Source organism: Arachis ipaensis, chromosome B8 (assembly GCF_059453495.1).
Source record: "Arachis ipaensis isolate K30076 ecotype BB chromosome B8, ASM5945349v1, whole genome shotgun sequence".
Classification (NCBI taxonomy): Eukaryota; Viridiplantae; Streptophyta; class Magnoliopsida; order Fabales; family Fabaceae; genus Arachis; species Arachis ipaensis.
This window is the reverse complement of record NC_142443.1, coordinates 73757657-73779832: the sequence shown is the minus strand read 5'-3', so window position 1 is coordinate 73779832 and position 22176 is coordinate 73757657.

Here is a 22176-nt window from a genome sequence, read left to right as displayed (position 1 = left end):
TCAAAGACTCTAGATGACAGCTTTCTGTCATGCCACCTTTTTGCTTTCTCTTTGTAAAGCTTGGCATTTTCAAAAGCAGTATGTCTGAATTCCTTTAGCTCATTTAGCTGGAGCAATCTTTTTTCTCCAGCTAATTTGGCATCAAAGTTTAGGAATCTGGTTGCCCAGTAAGCCTTATGCTCCAGTTCCATGGGCAGATGACAGGCCTTACCATACACAAGCTGGTATAGAGAGGTCCCTATAGGAGTCTTGAATGCTGTTTTGTAAGCCCATAGAGCATCATCCAAGCTTCTCGCCTAATCCTTTCTACGGGTACTTACAGTCCGTTCCAGGATTCTTTTTAGTTATCTATTAGAGACTTCAGCTTGCCCGTTTGTCTGTGGATGATATGGAGTAGCCCTCTTGTGACTAATTCCATACCGGACCATAGCAGAGTAAAGTTGTTTGTTGCAGAAGTGAGTGCCCCCATCACTAATTAGTGCTCTATGGACACCAAACCTGCTGAAGATATGTTTCTGGAGGAACTTCAGCACTGTCTTAGTATCATTAGTGGGTGTGGCAATGGCCTCTACCCATTTGGATACATAGTCGACTGCCACCAGAATATAAGTGTTTGAGTATGATGGTGAAAAAGGCGCCATGAAGTCAATACCCCATACATCAAACAACTCAATCTCCAAGATTCCTTGTTGAGGCATGGCGTAACCATGAGGCAGATTACCAGCTCTCTGGCAACTGTCACAGTTACGTACAAACTCTCGGAAATCTCTATAGAGGGTAGGCCAGTAGAAGCCACATTGGAGGACCTTGGTGGCTGTTCGCTCACCTCCGAAGTGGCCTCCATATTGTGACCCATGGCAATGCCATAAGATCTTCTGTGCTTCTTCTCTAGGCACACACCTTCGGATTATTCGGTATGCACATCTCTTAAAGAGATAGGGTTCATCCCACAAGTAGTACTTTGCATCAGTAATTAATTTTTTCTTTTATTGCCTGCTGTACTCCTTGGGTATGAACCTTGCAGCTTTATAGTTTGCAATGTCTGCAAACCATGGTGTTTCCTGAATGGCGAACAAATGCTCATCCGGAAAGGTTTCAGAGATCTCAATAGAGGGAAAGGACGCCCCTTCTACTGGTTCTATCCGGGACAGATGATCAGCCACTTGGTTTTTTGTTCCATTTCTGTCTCTTATTCCTATATCAAACTCTTGTAGAAGCAACACCAATCTTATGAGCCTGGGTTTTGAATCCTGCTTTGTAAGTAGATATTTAAGAGCAGCATGGTCAGTGTACACAATTACTTTTGATCCTACTAAGTATGATCTAAACTTGTCAATGGCATAAACCACTGCAAGTAATTCTTTTTCTGTGGTTGTGTAATTTTTCTGGGCATCATTTAAAACACGGCTAGCATAATAAATGACATGTAGAAGCTTGTCATGCCTCTGCCCCAATACTGCACTAATGGCATGGTCACTGGCATCACACATTAGTTCGAATGGTAATGTCCAGTCTGGTGCAGAAATAACTGGTGCTGTGACCAGCTTAGCTTTCAGAGTTTCAAACGCCTGCAGACACTCTGTGTCAAACACAAATGGTGTGTCATCAGCTAGCAGGTTGCTCACAGGTTTTGCAATTTTTGAAAAATCCTTTATAAACCTCCTATAGAATCCTGCATGCCCAAGAAAGCTTCTGATTGCCTTGACATTGACAGATGGTGGTAATTTTTCAATTACCTCTACCTTAGCTTGATCCACCTCTATTCCCTTGTTCGAAATCTTATGCCCAAGGACAATCCCTTCAGTCATCATAAAGTGACATTTTTCCCAGTTTAAAACCAGGTTAGTCTCTTGGCATCTTTTCAGAACCAGTGTCAGGTGATCAAGACAGGAGCTGAATGAGTCTCCATATACTGAGAAGTCATCCATGAAGACTTCCAAAAATTTTTTCACCATATCAGAGAAAATAGAGAGCATGCATCTCTGAAAGGTTGCAGGTGCGTTACACAGCCCAAATGGTATCCTTCTGTAGGCAAATACTCCAGATGGACATGTGAATGCTGTTTTCTCTTGATCCTGGGGATTTACTGCAATTTGGTTGTAGCCTTAATAGCCATCCAAAAAGCAGTAATAATCATGACCTGGTAGTCTTTCTAGCATCTGGTCTATGAATGATAAAGGAAAATGATCCTTTCTGGTGGCTGTATTGAGCCTTCTATAGTCAATACACATGCGCCACCCTGTAACTGTTCTTGTAGGAACCAGTTCATTTTTTTCATTATGAACTACTGTCATGCCTCCCTTTTTGGGGACAACTTGGACAGGGCTCACCCAGGGGCTATCAAAAATAGGATAAATAATCCCAGCCTCTAGTAACTTGGTGACCTCTTTCTGCACCACTTCCTTCATGGATGGATTTAGCCGCCTCTGTGGTTGAACCACTGGCTTAGCATCGTCCTCCAATAGGATCTTGTGCATGCATCTTGCTGGGCTGATGCCCTTAAGATCACTTATGGACCACCCAAGAGCTGTCTTGTGTATCCTTAGCACTTGAAGTAGCGCTTCCTCTTCCAGGGGGATTTAAAGCAGAGCTTATAATCACCGGAAAAGTGTCACCTTCTCCCAGAAATGCATATTTCAGGGATGGTGGTAAGGGTTTGAGCTCGGGTTTAGGAGGTTTTTCCTCTTCCTGAGGAAGTTTCAGAGGCTCTTTAAATTCCTCTGAATCCTCCAGATCAGGCTGAACATCTTTAAAGATGTCTTCCAGCTCTGATTCGAGACTCTCAGCCATGTTGATCTCCTCTACCAAAGAGTCAATAAGATCAACTTTCATGCAGTCTTTTGGTGTGTCTGGATGCTGCATGGCTTTGACAACATTCAACTTAAACTCATCCTCATTGACTCTCAGGGTTACTTCCCCCTTTTGGACATCAATAAGAGTTCGTCCAGTTGCTAGGAAAGGTCTTCCTAGAATGAAAGTAGCACTCTTGTGCTCCTCCATTTCCAGCACTACAAAGTCAGTGGGGAAGGCGAATGGCCCAACCCTGACAATCATGTCTTCAATCACGCCTGATGGGTATTTAATGGAGCCATCAGCAAGTTGGAGGCATATCCGGGTTGGTTTGACTTCTTCAGTTAAACCAAGCTTTCTGATAGTGGATGCAGGTATTAGGTTGATGTTTACCCCAAGATCACATAAAGCTGTCTTGGTGGAATTATCCTCTAATATGCATGGTTTCATAAAGCTCTCGGGATCTTTAAGCTTTTCTGGAAAGCTTTTCAGAATGACTGCACTGCATTCTTCAGTGAGGAAAACTCTTTCAGTTTCTCTCCAATCCTTCTTATGACTCAAGATCTCTTTCATGAACTTGGCATAAGAGGGTATTTGCTCAAGTGCCTCTACAAACGGAATCTTTAATTTAAGAGTCCTGAGATAGTCTGCAAAGCGGGCAAATTGCTTATCCTGCTCCTCTTGGCGGAGTTTTTGAGGATAAGGCATCTTGGCTTTGTATTCCTCAAACCTTGGTTGCTGTAGGTTTATTTCCTACAGAGGTGGTTGGAGAAGCATTTTTAGAGGGGTTGTTATCAGCACTTGTGTGTGTCTGATCCCTCACTGGCATTTGAATGCTAGGGTTAGAAGCTTGATTGGCGTTGGACGTCAACTTCTTACCTGTTTCTGGCGTTTGAACGCCAGAACTGAGCTTCCATTGGGCGTTTGACGCCAGCTCCTTGCCTGTTTCTGGCGTTTGAACACAAAACTGCGCGTAGGTTGGGCGTTTAACGCCAACTTTGCATCCTTTTCTGGCGTTTGAACGCTAGATTTATTCCTCTCTGGGCTCTTACTGTCCTCAGAGGGATTTTGGATAATATTTTGCTCATCCTCTGTCAGTTGTTCTTTTCTTGGCTTTTTGCTACTCTGAAGTGAGGTATTTAATGTTTTCCCACTTCTTAATTGAACTGCCTGGCACTCTTCTGTTATCTACTTTGATAACTGCTGTTTTGTTTGATTCAATTGTGCTTCCATATTTTTATTAGCATTTTTAGTATCTTGTAGCATCTCTTTGAATTCTGCTAGCTATTTTATTAGAAAACACAATTGTTTATTGAGTTCAGCAACTTGTTATGGAGGACCCACTACTTATGTACAGGTGCTGATTTCTAGAAATTATATCAATAAGCTCTTGAGCCTCTTCAATAGTTTTTCTCATGTGTATAGATCCACCAGCTGAGTGGTCTAGAGATATCTGAGCTCTTTCTGCAAGCCCATAGTAGAAGATGTCTAATTACACCCACTCTGAAAACATTTCAGAGGGGCATTTCCTTAGCATCCCTCTGTACCTCTCCCAGGCATTATAAAGGGATTCATCATCCTCTTGTTTAAATCCTGGGATGTCCAGCCTTAGCTGTGTCATCCTTTTTGGAGGGAAATATTGATTCAGGAATTTGTCTGATAACTGTTTCCATGTTCTTATGCTTGCTGTGGGTTGGTTATTTAACCACCTTTTAGCTTGATCTTTTACAGCAAACGGAAACAGTAACAGCCTGTATACATCCTGATCTACCTCCTTGTCATGCACTGTGTCAGCAATTTGCAAGAACTGTGCCAGAAACTCAGTAGGTTCTTCCTGTGGAAGACCAGAATACTGGCAATTTTGCTGCACCATGACAATGAGTTGAGGATTTAGCTCAAAACTGCTTGCTTTGATAGGAGGTATACAGATACTACTCTCGTATGCAGTAGTAATGGGGTTAGCATATGACCACAGAGTCCTTCTGGACTGTTCATTTCCACTTTTGTCCATGATGGAGAAAGGGAGAAAATGTGGATTGTAAATATTTTTTTTGAAACCGAAAATAAAATAAAATAAGTGAAAATTCGAATATAAGTTCAAAAATTAAAAGGAAATTGAAAACCAAAATAATTAATTAATTAAAAAGATTTGAAAAATAAAGGGTAAGGATTTTCGAAAAATGAAGAGAGAGAAAGTGGTTAGGAAGTTTTGAAATTTAAATTTTAAATTTTAAATTTTTGAAATTTGAAATTTGAATTTTGAAATTTGAAAATTTGAATTTTGAATTTTGAAAAAGTCAACAATATAAGATAAGGATTTTGAAAAAGATATGATTTTTGAAAAAGATTTGATTTTTTTTTTAAATTTAAAACTAAGATAAGATAAGATAAAAATTTTAAATTAAAAAATCTGAATTTTTAAAGTTAAATTTCGAAAATCAATAAAAATTAAAGAGAAAAGATATTTTTGAATTTAATGGGGAAAGAGAAGAACACACAAAAGACACAAGACTTAAAATTTTTAGATCTAATGTTCCTTGTTTTTCAAAAATTTTGGAGGAAAAACACCAAGGCACACCAAACTTAAAAATTTTAAGATCAAAATACAAAGAAGACTCAAGAACACCTTGAAGACTCACAAGAACAACAAGAATAAAATTCAAAGACTAAAGAACATAAAAAGAACATCAAACTTAAAACTTTTGGAAAACTAAAAATAAATTTTCAAAAATTGAAGAAAAATAACAAGAGAACACCAAACTTAAAAGTTTGACACAAGATTTAATCAAAGAAAAATTATTTTTGAAAAATTTTTAAAAGGAAGATACCCAATTACCAAGAACATAAGCACAACGCTCTAGCCAACTAAGCTATAAATTTAACGTGTTTTAAAAATGTATTTAATGTATATAAATTTCTTGAATACTGATAATTTGAAAACGCAAAAGAAAAACAAGAAAAGACACAGAACAGGAAAAACTAAAGATCAAACAAGGAAAATAGTAAGAACAGCTTGAAGATCAAGAAAGAACAATGAACAAGAATTCGAAAATTTAAAGGAAAATAAAAACATGCAATTAACACTAAACTTAAAATATGAATCTAAACTCAAACAGAAAACTCTAAAGATTAACAAAGATAAATAATAAATTTTTGGAAATTTTTTTTTTGAAAAGAAAGTAAAAGACTCTGACCCAAAAGACAAAATTTTCCTAATCTAAGCAATAAGATGAACCGTCAGTTGTTCAAACTCGAATAATCCCTGGCAACGGCGCCAAAGACTTGGTGCATGAATTGTAAATCACACTTTTCACAACTCGTACCACTAACCAGCAAGTGCACCAGGTCGTCCAAGTAATACCTTACGTGAGTAAGGGTCGATCCCACGGAGATTGTCGTCTTGAAGCAAGCTATGGTTATTTTGTAATTCTTAGTCAGGAAATCAATGATAAGAGTGATTATATTTATGAAGAGTAAAAAGCATAAATTAACTAGTACTTGTTATGCAGTAATGGAGAACAGATTGAGGTTTTGGAGATGCTTTGTCTTCTGAATCTCTGCTTTCCTACTGTCTTCTTCTTCACGCACACAGGTCTCCTTCCATGGTAAGCTGTATGTTGGTGGATCACCGTTGTCAATGGCTACCATCTGTCCTCTCAGTGAAAATGGTCTAAATGCGCTGTCACCACATGGCTAATCATCTGTCGGTTCTCACTTATGTTGGAATAGGATCCATTGATCCTTTTGCGTCTATCACTACGCCCAGCACTTGTGAGTTTGAAGCTCGTCACAGTCATCCCATCCCAGATCCTACTCGGAATACCACAGATAAGGTTTAGACTTTTCGTATCTCAGGAATGGCTGCCAATAATCCTAGCCTATACCACGAAGACTCTGATCATGAACCAAGAGGCTAAGAGATACACACTCAATCTAAGGTAGAACGGAAGTGGTTGTTAGGCACGCATTCATAGGTTGAGAATGATGATGAGTGTCACGGATCATCACATTCATCACGGTTAAGTACAAGTGAGTATCTTAGAATAGAAACAAGCGTGATTGAATAGAAAACAGAAGTAATTGCATTAATTCATCGAGACACAGCAGAGCTCCTCACCCCCAATCATGGAGTTTAGAGACTCATGCCGTAGAGATACAATGTAAAACATGAAAATGTCATGAGGTACAAAATAAATCTCTAAAATTTGTTTAAATACTAAACTAGTAGCCTAGGTTTACAGCAAAATGAGTAAACTATGATAGATAGTGCAGAAATCCACTTCCGGAGCCCACTTGGTGTGTGCTGGGGCTGAGACTTGAGCTTTACACGTGCCTAGGCTATTTTTGGAGTTAAAAGCCAGGTCGTAACCTGTTTTGGGCGTTTAACTCCAACTTGTAACCTGTTTCTGGCGTTTAACGCCAGAATAGGGCAGAAAATTGGCGTTGAATGCCTGTTTGCGTCATCTAAACTCGGATAAAGTATAGACTATTATATATTACTGGAAAGCTCTGGATGTCTACTTTCTAACACAATTAAGAGAGCGCCATTTGGACTTTTGTAGCTCCAAAAAATCTACTTTGAGTGCAGGGAGGTCAGAATCCAACAACATCTGCAGTCCTTTTTCAGCCTCTGAATCAGATTTTTGCTCAGGTCCCTCAATTTCAGCCAGAAATTACCTGAAATCACAGAAAAATACACAAACTCATAGTAAAGTCCAGAAATATGATTTTTATTAAAAAACTAATAAAAATATTATAAAAAGTGATTAAAACATATTAAAAACTACCTAAAAACAATGCCAAAAAGCGTATAAATTATCCGCTAATCAGCGTGCCACTTGGTATCGAAGACGTGGCACGCCAGCTATAGCCCATCACTTGGGCATGCCACTTGAAGACCCAGGCATGGCACGCCAAGCTTGCAGGAGTCAACTTAAGATGGGCGTGCCACTTGAACATCAAGGCGTGGCACGCCAGTAGTAAATTCTAGAGAAGAAAGTGAAGCAACCACAATGGGCGTGGCACGCCAGGTCTTAGGTGTGCCACGATAGTTCAATTGTCCAGGGAAGAAGAACAAGCAGGAAGAGCCTGGGCGTGCCACTTGGGCTCGAAGGCGTGGCACGCCAGGCCAACCAAAGCTTAAGAAGACCCTGGGCGTACCACTTGGGTTCGAAGGTGTGGCACGCTAGGGATTCCAACACATGGGTCTGCCACTTGAAGTGCTGGGCGTGGCGCGCCAAGCCAAATTAGAGGCTAGGCGTGGCACGCCACTTAAATGCCAGTCACACGCCAAGCTTGGAAGGTCACATTTATTGAGTTTTCTTTTCCCTCCAATTGTAATTTTCTTTTTCTTTTTCTTTTTTTGTATTTTCTCAATTCTAGTGATAGGAGTAATATAAATACCTCCTGGAAGTACTGAAGAGGGGGTTGGATTGGGTTGCCATTACTAAGTTTAGATCTAGTTTTACTTTACACTTCATCTATTCCATCTATTGTACTTTTCTCTGAAGCTATGAGTAGCTAAATTCCCTCTCATTGGGAGAGGGAGCTCTGTTGTACTTGATGGATTAATGATACTGAATTTCTCCTTCTCTTCATCTTCTCTTTAATTTTATAGAAGGAATTTCGTTTTAATGCTAGTGTTCAATCATCTTGGGAAAGAGGTTTAATGCAAAATGGGTTTCATGGGAACCTTGGAAAAGGAAACATGAAACCATGCTTGAAATCCCTTCTCACACTTGAGTAGATCTGGGTTTTGGTGATTGGATATGGTGACATATAATCCACCCTCTATTTGGATCTATGAGGATGTGTGGTATAATCAGGGACCAAGCATATCTCTCTTCATGAGCAATTAGACCAAGGAATTGGCTATTGATCAAGATCTGAGAGATTGAACCACCAAGGGATTGGGGTTCAATCAATTATGATTGCCAAGAGGTCAATGAGTTACATGATTGAAGATGAGATGAGCTGGAGTTAATCTGAAGAGAACAACATCTCCTGATCTCAATGAATTCCCCCTATCCTTATATTTCACCTTCTTTATAGCTTCATTTACATTCTGTTATTCCCCATTCCCATTTACAATTAAGTTATTTATGTTTCTGCCTTTTACATTCTTGCTATTTCCTTTTCTGCATTTTACTGCTTATCTTTACTTTTGAGTCATTTACACTTCTGCTCATTTAAATTCCTACAATCACACTCTATACTGCTCAGCTTGACTAATTCACCCATTGATTAAAATTGCTCAAATCTACCAATCTCTGTGGATACGATCCCATTCCTAGTGGGTTATTGATGACATGTCACCATGTCATGTTTTTTCTATGCTTTTTCATTTGTTTTCAATAGGTTTTATGCACTTTCTTGAGCCATAAGCAAGCCAATTGGGTAGATTTTCATGTTTCCTTTGATTTAATCAACCATGTATGAATTAATGCTATTTCATGAGGTTTTATGCTATAATTGTCACATATTATGAAAGAATGAATATCTCATGATTTTTGAGCATAGCTTTGATGTGTTTGGTTGATTAATGATAGGTGAAGAAAGCTTGGAGAAAGGTTGAAGCAAGAAGGAATGGCTAGGAGGAAGAGAGGACAAAAAGTTTGAGCAAAAGTTTGCCTCAAACTTTAGCTCAAACTTTTGGATTAATTGAAAATGAACCAGGGAGCAAAAAGCTGGACCAAAAGTTAGCCTCAAACTTTTGTGCAAACTTTTGGGCAAAAAGCTGGAGCAAAAGTTAGCCTCAAACTTTTACTCAAACTTTTACTCAAGCTTTTAAGATTCACAACCCGGTTCACATTGGTTCTCTCTCCAACTCCAAGAGCAATCAACCAAGGCCTCTATCAACCCAATTCCATCAAGAGCAAGGGCCCAATTGACACCACTCAAAGGCACAAGAGATAGTTAGAATAGAAATTTCATTTTAATTGTAATTTGTTTTGAATTTCATTTTCATTTTGTAAAAACGCCTATAAATAGGTATCTATTTCATTTTATAAGGGAGGTGAGCTCCACTAGGGAGCATTAGGAATACAGAGCTCTCTCTCTCTTTAGTTTTCTTTTCTTTGTTTTTAAGTCTTGGGTGGAGAATTGAAGGTGTTCTGTTTCATTCTCCCTCTAAGATTTCTCTCTGTTTACTTGCTGCATAATTTGAAGGAATTGTGATTTGAATCAAAAATCTCTTTACTGCTTTCCTCTCTATTTTCTTCTGCAATTATTCTCTGTTGGATCAAGGAAGGAATTGAGATCTAGACTTGGTCTCTAGTCTCATCCAACCCCTGAGATCTTCAACCTCTCATTCAGATTTTACATTTGAGCCACTGTGATCTGAATTTACTTTTCATGCAATTTTAATTTCCTTGCAATTGTTCTAAGCTTTGATTTACTGCTTTCATTTAATTTCCCTGCACCCAGTCCTCTTTACTTTCATGCAATTTATATTTCTTGCAATTTAAGTTTCAGCTATTTTACTTTCTTGCTCTTTAAGTTACTTGCAATTTTACTTTCTGCACTTTATAATTCCTGCAAGTTTACATTCTATTGGCTTCAATTGTCATTCAAATCACTCAATGTTAGCTTGACTAAACTAATCACCCACTAAAGTTGCTTGATCCATCAATTCCTGTGGGATCGACCTCACTCCCGTGAGTTTTATTACTTGATACGACCCAGTGCACTTGCCGGTGAGTTTTGCGTGTTTTGGAGAAATTCGTTTTTCCACAGAAATACCCATCAGTTATTACTTGACAAAAAATTTTGGTGCGCTTGCCAAAAGAACGGATTCATTATTTTATATGGGGAGTGAATTCCGGTCATCAAGAAGATAAGATATTAATTAAGAAAAGATACAAATAAAAAACGAAAATAAAAGATAAGATAAGAAAAGATTTAAATTTTAAAAATAAAATAGAAGATAAGATAAGAAAAGTTTTAAAATTAAAATTTGAAATTAGAAAAAGATAAGATTTTGAAATTTGATTTTGAAAAAGATGTGATTTAAAAATTAGAAGTTAGAAAAGATAAGATAAGAAACAAAAAGATAAAATTAGAAAATTGATTTTGAAAAAGATTTAATTATTTTTTTAAAAAAAATTGAAATTTGAAAAAGATAAGATGAGATTTTTTAATTCTGAAAAAGATATGATTTTTTTGAAAAAGATATGATTTTTACTTTTGAAAATTTTGATTTTTGAAAACTTGACAATTAAGATATGATAAGATAAAATTTTAAAATCAAAATCTGAATTTTTTGAAAAATTTTCGAAAATTTATGGTTAAAATTAGTTAGAAAATATTTTTTTTTATTTTTTGAATTTATGATGAAAGAGAAAAACACAAAAAAGACACAAGACTTGAAAATTTTTAGATCTAGCACCCTTGTTTTTCAAAAATTTTTGGAGGGAAATACCAAGGGACACCAAACTTAAAAATTTTAAGATCTAAACACATTCAAGACTCAAGAACAACTTGAAGACTCACAAGAACACGAAGAACAAAATTTAAAGACTCGAAGAACACAAGAACATAAAAAGAACACTAAACTTAAAATATTAGGAAACTAAAACAAGATTTTTGAAAATTGCAAGAAAATAAATAAGAAAACACAAAAATTAAAGACTTGACACAAGATTATACAAAAGAAAAATTATTTTTGAAAATTAAAAAAAAAAAAAAAGACTCAAAGAAGATGAAATTACCAAGAACATAGACACATTAAAAAAATGCAAGGATTAAACAAAGAAAATAATAAAAAAACTATTTTTGGAAAACTTTTTGTGATTTTCAAAAATTTTGAGGAAGAAAATTAAACTAAAGACTCAATAAGAACACTCTCGAAGATTCTCAAATAGAGAAAAGACAAATAGCTTAAAAAATAGTAGGAAGAAGTTTTAAAATTTTTGGAATGGAAAAACAGGAAATAAGAACATTGAAGACTCAACACCAAGAACCAAAATTGAACAGAGAATAGAAAAATATTTTTTAAAAAGGTTTTAAATTTTTCGAAAATTAAGAATAAGAAAGTAAAAATAAAAGACTGAACAAAACAGAGTAAAAATAATAGAAAATTACCTTATCTAGGGAGCAGGACAATCCGGCAATTTGTCCAAACTCAACAATCCCCGGCAACGGTGCCAAAAACTTGGTGCGCATGTACGCAAAACCCACACTATTTCGTACAACAGCAGTAGTACCAGCAAGTGCATTGGGTCGTCCAGGTAATACCTGAGCAAGTCAGGGTCGATCCCACGGGGATTGTGGCTTGAAGCAAGCTTATGGTTGTCATGCAAGTCTTAGTTAGGCAGAATCAGAAAGAGTTGGATACATAAATATTTATGTGATTATTTGAAATAAGGATAGGAATAGAGTTGAGAGTTGGAGTTGCGTTGTCTTTCTGAAGTAACTCTGGTACTACTGTCTTCTTTGCTTGTGAATGATCTTCTTCTATGGCAGGCTGTAAGTGATCAAAGCCATGCCAATGGTCCTTGATCTCCTCTACTACAGGTTGAACACGGCCATGGCCAGTGGTCGTGATATTCAATCTAACGAAGGGTGAAGCACATAGCAGTCCATTCTCTTGGCGATACTACATAAAACTCCACAGACAAGGTAGAATCTTTCGGATCAGAGAACGCTGCGTCTTGGATCTAGCCTATACCACGGAGACCTTAATCTCCCCGAAGATCGGCTGAACTGGTGTTTCGAGAAGTTCCCAACGAAATCGTGGATTAACCATCTGAGAGTTGTATAATCATAGTTGTTGGCTCGTGCTTTTCTTCCAGGTACTCACACGAACCTAAGTAGACGCGGGTGTTTATCAGTTACTTTCGTCTTAATGTGATGAACAGAGCCAATTTGTCAGATCGTCCTGTTCATCACGATGAAGATCGGAATATACATCTTAGAGATAGATCAGACACAGATCGAAGAAGAAAAAATAGTACTTTTATTAATTCATAGGACTCAGCAAGGCTCCTCCTCTCAACCTAGGAGGTTTAGAAACTCATACTGAAAATAAAAACAAAGATAAAAATGTGTATGGAGCTCTCCTGAATCGGAGAGTGATGATGTTATCCTCACTCGGAGAATAATAGTGAATTACATAGATAAAATCCCTTAAATACTAAACAAATGACTAGTAAAGGTAAAGTAGTCTATTTGGTGCTAAAATCCACTTCTGAGGCCCACTTGGTGAGTGTTTGGGCTGAGCTTTAATGAGATCCATGTGCTATGAGGTTCTTTAGGCATCGTGATAAACCCCATTTTTAGGGTTTATCTTCTGCTTGATTTAGGGAATTTTATTACCTTTTACCCACATTTATTCAATGAAATCGCATGGTTTCATGATTGTCTCCTAAATTGTCCTTAAGTGTGAAAATATGCTTTCTAGGCCCTTAATTAGCTAAATTTAATTCACCTTTGATTCCACTAGATGCCTTGATGTGTGTGTTAGTGATTTCAGATTTAGAAGGCTAGGAATGGATCAAAGGAATAAAGAGAAAAGCATGCAAAGTGGAGAAATCATGGAAAAGCAAGGATTTGGGATGAGATCAACGACGTGCACACGTGGATTGTGACGTCGCATGGCGACGCGTACGCGCACATGACGCGTACGCGTGGATGGAAAATTGTCAAGTGACGCGTACGCGTGACCTGCGCGTACGCGTCGATGTTCGCACGTGACCCACTTAAAGTGAATCCACTGGGGGCGAATTCTGGGCTTCCCAGGCCCAAATCCAACTCACCTCTGATGCTATTTAACCCAAGGAATGAAGAGGAATCAACACACTTTACACATTACTTCATGTTTTAGTTTTAGTCTAGTTTTTGGAGGAAAAGTTAGTTTTAGATAGAAAAGCTCCCACTTCTCTCTAGAATTAGGATTAGGTAAGATCTAGATTAGAATCTCTTAGATCTAGGTTAATTTCATATTTGATTTACTTTTTCTTTTGTAATTCTTCTTCTTCTACTTCTCCTTCCTCTAGTTTAGCATTTAATTCATGTAATTCTCTACTTTTATGTTGATGCAATTTTGTTCTTCCATTTCCCTTTTATGCAATTTATGATTTCTCCATTGTTGAAATGCTTTGTTGTTGCTTAATTCATTTTACTTTCCTTTAATGCCTTCCAAGTGTTTGATGAAATATTTGGTTGGATTTTAGTATAGATTTTGTTCCTCTTGACTTTGGTAGAGTAATTAGTGACTCTTGAGTTATCTAATGCCTTTGTTGATTGATAATTAGAAGTTGCTAATTGACTTGAATGCCACTAAAGCTAGTCTTTCCTTTAGGATTTGGTTAGGACTTGTGGAATCAAGTTAATCCATCCACTTAACTTTTCTCCATGGTTTAAGGTTAACTAAGTGGGAGAAATGGACAATTGAGGTCACAATTGAGGAGGATAACTAGGATAGGACTTCCAATTCTCATACCTTGCCAAGAGCTTTGTTAGTTGTTCATTTATTTCCTTTGCCATTTATCTTTCTTGTCTATTATCTCAAAAAACCCAAACATACCTCATAACCAATAACAGGAACACTTTATCATAATTCTTAGGGAGAACGACCCGAGGTTTAATACTTTGGTTTATAATTTTAGGGCTTTGTACTTGTGACAAACAATCTTTTGTATGAAATGATTATTTGTTGGTTTAGAAACTATACTTGCAACGAAGATTCATTTGTGAAATTCTATACTATCAATAATCTATTGATGGTGTGCAGAAATTGGAAAATTAAAAATTGTTAAAACATTTACGTTGTAAGTATAGTTCTTAACTTGCCAGAAATCTGCTCCTCAATTTAGAAAGGTGTCACAGAAAATTGAATTTAAAATACTGGGAGTATGAATCCCAGGTCGTCTCCCAACGAGTTGCAGAAAAGTGTGCTATTTTATTAATCAGAGGTTTTCAAAAAAGGTTTGAATTGGGTAAACAGGAAATTAAATTGGTAAATTTGAATAATGTAAATAAAAGCCTTGACTGGGAATTGATTATTTGGAATCCCTACTATTGTTGGAATGAATTTCAGGATTAATTGACAATTAAAGGTTATCCTGTTTAGTTATCCTTCACTAGGTGAAGGAAAGTCAAACAAGTTGGAATGCTATGTCCGTTCACAAGTTGCAATCCACTTAATAAAAAGGGATTGGTGTTAGTGATTAGGAGGCAATCCAACCATAAACCAAATTACAATTTTTCTTTCAAGCCTTCCAACTCAAGGGTTCCTTTCAATCAATTCCCCATCAAGTTAGGGAACTACTCGCTCATTGTGAATGTAAAATTCATAGCATATAAAAAGGAATTAAAGAAAGACATTGTAAATAAAGTTAAAATAGTCAATTAAAAATAAAAGTGATTCTTGTATTAAATAATGCTAAGAATATTCCAATGGTAAAATTAAACAAAGCAAGGAACATGGAAGATTAAACCAAGTAAAGAAAACGAACTAGAATGACGAAGTCTTGATGAGGTAATAACTCTTCTCAGTGTTCCAATGCCAAAAAAGTAAGAGAAAACTAAAATCCTAAGAACTATGAATGTGTAGAGAGAAAACCTAGAGGAGGAGCAAAACTAGATCTAAAACTGTGTAGAATGAATGTCGTCCTTTGTTTCTGCATGTTCTCTGGCTCTAGTCTGCTGTTCCGGGCCGAAAACTGGGTCAAAATAAGGCCCGAATTCGCCCCCAGGGAATCTATAAGTTATGCAGATCGCGCACGTCACGCGATCGCGTCGCTCATGCGTACGCGTCATTCGTGTTTCTGCTTTGTCACGCGGACGCGTCGTCCACGCCTCCGCGTCGCTCGTGCTTTTCCGTTTCTCGTGGTCGCGTCATCCATGCGGCCGCGTCACTGCGATTTGATCTTCTCCGCGTGGTTGCATCGCCCATGCGGCCGCGTCACTTCTCGCTGGTCATCTCCTCAATTTCTTGTGTTCCTTCCATTTTTGCTAGCTTCCTTACCAATCTCCAACTCATTCTTGCCCTATAAAGCCTGAAACACTTAACACACAGATCACGGCATCGAATGGAATAAGGGAGAAATAAAATACATAATTAAAAGTCTCTAGGAAGCAAGTTTTCAACCATAAAACATCTTTAGGAAGGAAATATAAATGCATGCTTATTTAATGAATAAGTGGGTAAAGATCATGATAAAACCACACAATTAAAGACAATATAAACCATAAAATAGTGGTTTATCCACCTCCCCACACTTAAACATTAGCATGTCCTCATGCTTAATTGAAGGAGATAAAGTAAACAAGTATGAACATGCAGAAACTCATGCAATGCAATGCAATCCTATATATATATGAATGCAACTATATGATTCTTGTCCACTTGATCAAAAGTAAATAAGTTCTTCAAAACAATTATAATTCAAATTCCACTAATTTAATTCTTATAAAGTAAGAGCAGATAAAAATACAAGAGGATAGCTCATGAAAGCAGGGAACATAGAAATTCAAGTATGGAACCCTCACTTATGGTGTATGTACACTCTAGTCTCTCTAGTGTATAGGGTAATCACTCTATCCTTCTCTAATCATATTTTCTAACTTTTGTTCTTCTCCTAACCAATCAACAACAGTTAACATACCAATGCAAACATCATGAGGTCTTTTCAAGGTTGTAATGGGGCTAAGGTAAAGGTAGGGATACATATATGGTCAAGTGAGCTTATAAATTGAATCTTTAATTAACCTAAGGTTCAACCCAACCTATATATTTTACATGACTTTAGAATTCATGCCTAGCTACCCAGAGTTCCCCTTTTACATTCCATACTCATGTATCAACTTTTTTATTTTAATTTTTATCATATGTGCATTGATCCTTGAATTCTTAATTCAGCATTGGGGTAATTTTGTCCCCTTATTTATTTATTGCTTTTTTTTAACATAAAAGTAAACATAGCTTATCAATGCACATAGATTTTTAATTCTTATAGTTTTACATGAGTAGGTATCCAAATTCCCATTATATTATCATGACATATTCCCTTAATAACTTTTGTTCCCACAATTTCCCATACTTAACTAGCACACACAATTCTATCTTAAGCTAACCAAAGATTCAATTTGGGATATACAATTGTTTTTCTGCTTAAGGCTAGTAATTTGGTGAAATACAGAACAAATGGGATTTAAAGGCTCAAAGTGGTTAAAAAAGGTAATTAAAAGGGTAGGCTTAATTGGATAAGTAAGCTAAACAAATAATGGCCTCAATCATATGCAAGCATACAAATATAATAAATATTGGACATATAAGATAAAACAAAATATAGATTACAATCATAGAGAAGTAAACACACAAGAATAAAATAATTATGGTTAAATAATGTAACCATTCATAAAGGCTCAAATCTCACGGTTTGTGTGTTCTTTAGCTCAAACATCATGTTCCAAATATAACTTCAAGCAAATTTATCATAAAAATTTTGAAAATTAGTGAAATTTTGTTCCAAAGATAGAGTCTTAGAAGAAACTTATTGTCTTTTCAATCAAGTAGAGCATGCATGCAACTAACCTATTACTATGTAATTTATCCTATTCTATAAAAGAAAGAAAAAACTAACTAAAATATCCTAATTTATTGGTGCTAGGGAAGAGAAGTTACCTCCGGAAGTCAGGTACTGACCGACCTCCCCACACTTAAGGCTTTACACTGTCCTCGGTGCCATCTGTCAGGAACAGGGGTGGGCTGGTAGTAGTATCTCCATAGTCGGGACCATCATGGCTCCCTGTGCTAGTAAAGGAAGTGGAGTCCGGGGTGTCTGAGTCCTTGAATTTTCCCTTGAGTAGCTTCTTGAGGTGTTTGAATCGGCGCTCGTTACGGCGCTCTCTTAACTTCACTTTCTGTTCTTGCCGATCCAATCTTCTGATTATCTGCTGGAGCAGTTCATCAATTGTAGGTGCTTGTGGTGGTGAAGAAGGGATATCTTCAACCGGAGCAGTGGGAAGGCTTATAGTGGCTGCTGAAAGTCTGAGGTATTTCCCATTAGGGACATACTGATCATCCCGTGGGAGCATGGCTTTAGTGTCTCCAGCTCTGTAGGAAACTCCGGCTGCTGAGACAAGATCTGAGACCAAGGCGGAAAAAGGTAAATTGCCCGTAATTTGTACGTGTCCCATGGCATTCCGGATATGTCTTGGTAGATTCAGAGGCTGGTCTGTAAGGATGCACCATAGTAGAACGGCCATGTCTGCAGTGAAGGAGGACTCGTGAGTGCTTGGAAAGACGTAATGGGACATGATTTGTGCCCATACGCGAGCCTCCAAGGTAAGTGCTGAAGCCAATATACCCTTAGGGTGGGTATGATGGTATCCGTAGATCCAACGGCTGCCAGGTAGTGCGATAACTCTGAGAACAACTTCCCAGTCAAATTGGTACATCTGGCGCTTGAGTGCGGCTTCTTGAAAGGCGTCCATTCCTTCTGGAATAGGGGGAAGACTCAAAGCTTGTTGGATAGCCTCTTCTGTAATGGGGACTTGCTTCTGACGTACATAGACAGACTACAGAGTAGGCAGGTAGAAGTTAGAGTAGAACTTGACTACCCAAGAAAGATTGACCTGCTTCTGTTGTCTCTGTAAGAAACCCCATTGTCTTCGTGCAATTTGTGGCTCAACAAAAGTAGCAATATTGGGCGGGAGGATAAGAAGGTGTTCGTTGTTGTAACTCCTTTCAGCTAGAATAGGGAACATCTGCTCACAATAGCGATTGGAAAATCGCGCAGTGTCCTTCGCTGGAAAGGCTTTCTCCTTTTCATCAACCTTTATGATCCTCTTAACTCTTTTTGTTGAGGGCTTGGCTGCAGTTGAAGAAGGCTCTGCCACTAGTGCTCTTTTAGTTCCTCTTCTTGTTGCAGATTTGGGAGTAGCTTTCTCTTTTTCTTTCTTGGTGGCCATCCTGAAAAAGGGAAGAGAAGGTAAATGAAATTCAAAGAGATATATAGCAATGAAGAGAACGAAAAAAGGATGGTTGTAAATGCATACTAAAAGGTAAATGATGTTAACACATGCTCATGAGTACATGTGAAAGATCATTAATGGAGAATAGTTAGTGCATATGATGACAAGTGAATGCAAGGTGTTTATTGGCATGCCGGCAAAGGGCATGAGTAGCATAGACCAAGCATTACTCTGTAACAAACCATCACGTTTGTATTGACAATTAAATTCAATTAATATAATAGTAAAGGGGATTTGTGAAAAGCAAGCATTGAATGGTAGAATAACATAGAGAAGTGCATAATGCCATATGGGCTTTTTCACAAACACATAGCATGCAAGGTAAATAAATTATAGAAAGTATTAAAGTAGAACATGCAAGCAACCCTTTAAAGAAAATAATATATAATTTTCAAACAATTTGCAACAATCCACAAGATACAATGAGGAATAATAACTCAAATAAAATTCTAACACCATGTAAAAAGGAAAGAGTGGGAAGAAAATAGGAAGAATGAAAAGAAAAAGAAAAGAAAAGAAAATAACATATAAAATAAGAAGAATGATAGAAAAGAAAAGGGTGAAGAAGAAAATAAAACCTTGTTAATGGAGGTGAGGGAGAGAGAGTGAGAGGTGAGATAGAAGGAAGAAGAGAGAAGGAAGAAATAGGGAGGGAAAAGAGAAAAATAGGATTTGGAGAGAAAAAGATATGATATTTGACAAAATTAGAGAAACTGTGCGCCGCAAGCAACGCGATCGCATGGGGCATGCGGTCGCGCGACTTGTGCTTAAGGTGGTTGACGTGGTCGCGTCGGTCACGCGGTCGTGTGACCCAATTTGTGCCAGTGGCGCGAGGGTTGCCTCGCACTCGCACAACTCTCTGTTCAAAATCATTAAATGCCAAATTCTAGGTGACGCAATCGCGTGGGGCATGCGATCGCGTGAGTGGGCTTTAGAAGGAAACGACGCGGCCGCGTGGGGCACGCGGTCGCGTGAAGGGGATTGTGCGTCCAGCGCCAGTCCAGCACCACTCTAGCACAACTTTCAGCTGTGCACCATTTTTACGTCGAAAATCAGGGCACGCGGTCGCGTGGGAGATCAGTATGCCCATATGACGCGGTCGCGTGGGACGATTTGTGCCATTGGCACGCCTCCAGCCATGCCCCAGCGTGACTCTCTATTCGTTTTTATTTTTCTCCCCTCTCCATGCGACACGAACGCGTCGCCGATGCAGTCGCGTCGCGTGGCAAACTTTTTTTTTTAATAAATATGCAGATACAGATGCACGAAAGTACTGATAAAGAGAAGAGTTATTGAATATGAGAAACTAAAAATAAAGAAAAGAACGGTCATACCATGGTGGGTTGTCTCCCACCTAGCACTTTGCTTTAACGTCCGTAAGTTGGACGCTCCACTAGCTCAATCTTCTGCTATGTGGGGGTCTTCCAAGAGGAAGATATCAAGCTCTTTATTCTTCTGTATCTTCTCACCATGGTATAGCTTGAAACGGTGTCCATTAACTTTGATAAGTTCATAGTGTGAAGGATGGCTTAGGTAATAAACTCCGTATGGTTCAGCCTTCTCTACTCTGTATGGACCTTCCCATCTTGATCTTAATTTGCCTGGCATGAGCCTTAGACGAGATTTGTAAAGGAGGACTAAATCCCCAGGCTGGAACTCCTTTTTCTTAATGTTCTGATCATGTACAGCCTTCATCTTTTCCTTGTATAGTTTTGAGTTCTCATAAGCTTCTAGGCGAAGGCTTTCCAGTTCTTGCAGTTGCAACTTCCTTTCAGCTCCGGCGTTCTCCATCCCTATGTTGCACTCCTTGACTGCCCAAAAGGCTTTGTGCTCTACCTCAACAGGGAGATGACAAGCTTTTCCATAAAGTAAGCGGAACAGACTCTTCCCAATGGGTGTTTTGTATGCTGTTCTGTATGCCCAGAGTGCATCTTGTAGCCTGGTGCTCCAGTCTCTTCTATGAGGTTTGACTATCTTCTGCAAGATACGCTTTATCTCTCTATTTGACACCTCGGCTTGCCCATTGGTCTGAGGATGGTATGCTGTTGCAACCTTATGAATTATCCCATGCTTTTTCATTAGTCCTGTTAGTCTCCTGTTACAAAAATGGGTGCCTTGATCGCTCACGATTGCTCGTGGGGATCCAAAGCGACAGATAATATGGTTTCTCACAAAGGAAACAACAGTGTTAGCATCATCAGTACGGGTCGGAATTGCTTCCGCCCATTTGGAAACATAATCCACAGCTAACAATATATAAAAATAACCATTAGAATTTGGAAATGGACCCATGAAGTCAATGCCCCAAACATCAAAAATCTCACAGAAAAGCATAATTTGTTGAGGCATTTCGTCCCTCCTGGATATATTACCAAATTTTTGGCATGAGAGACAAGATTTACAAAACTCAACAGCATCTCTAAAAAGAGTAGGCCACCAGAATCCACAGTCCAAGACCTTTCTAGCTGTTCTTTGAGGGCCAAAATGTCCTCCACTCTCAGATGAGTGACAGGCCTCTAAGATGGACTGGAATTCTGATTGAGGCACACACCGTCTAATTACCTGGTCAGTGCCACATCTCCATAAATATGGGTCATCCCATATATAATATTTAGACTCGCTTTTCAGCTTGTCTTTTTTATGCTTAGAAAAGTTTGGAGGAAATGTGCGGCTAACTAGATAATTAGCTACAGGTGCATACCAAGGGGATACTTCAGATACTGCTTGCAGGTTATCAAATGGAAAATTATCATCTATAGGAGTAGAATCATCCTTAATGTTCTCAAGGCGACTCAAGTGGTCTACCACTAAATTCTGGTTACCACTCCTATCCTTTATTTCTAAATCAAATTCTTGTAATAGCAGTATCCAACGTATAAGCCTTGGTTTGGACTCCTTTTTAGCTAATAGATATTTTAAAGCTGCATGATCCGAATACACTACTACTCTAGTACCAATTAAATAAGCTCGAAATTTATCCAGAGAAAAAACAATAGCAAGAAGCTCTTTCTCAGTAGTAGTATGATTGGACTGGGCAGTGTCTAAGGTCTTAGACGCATAAGCAATAACAAAAGGGTCCTTACCTTCGCGCTGAGCCAGCGCTGCTACTACTGCATGGTTGGAAGCATCGCACATGATTTCAAACGGCTGGCTCCAGTCTGGTCCTCTTACAATTGGAGCTTGAGTCAGTGCGGTCTTCAGCTTATCAAACGCTTGCTTGCAATCTTCACCGAACTCGAACTCAATATCCTTCTGTAGTAATCTGGATAAGGGAAGTGCTACCTTACTAAAGTCCTTTATGAATCTCCTGTAAAAACCTACATGTCCAAGGAACGAACGGACTTCCCTCACAGAAGAGGGGTAAGGTAAACTAGAAATAACATTCACCTTTGCTGGGTCTATAGAAAT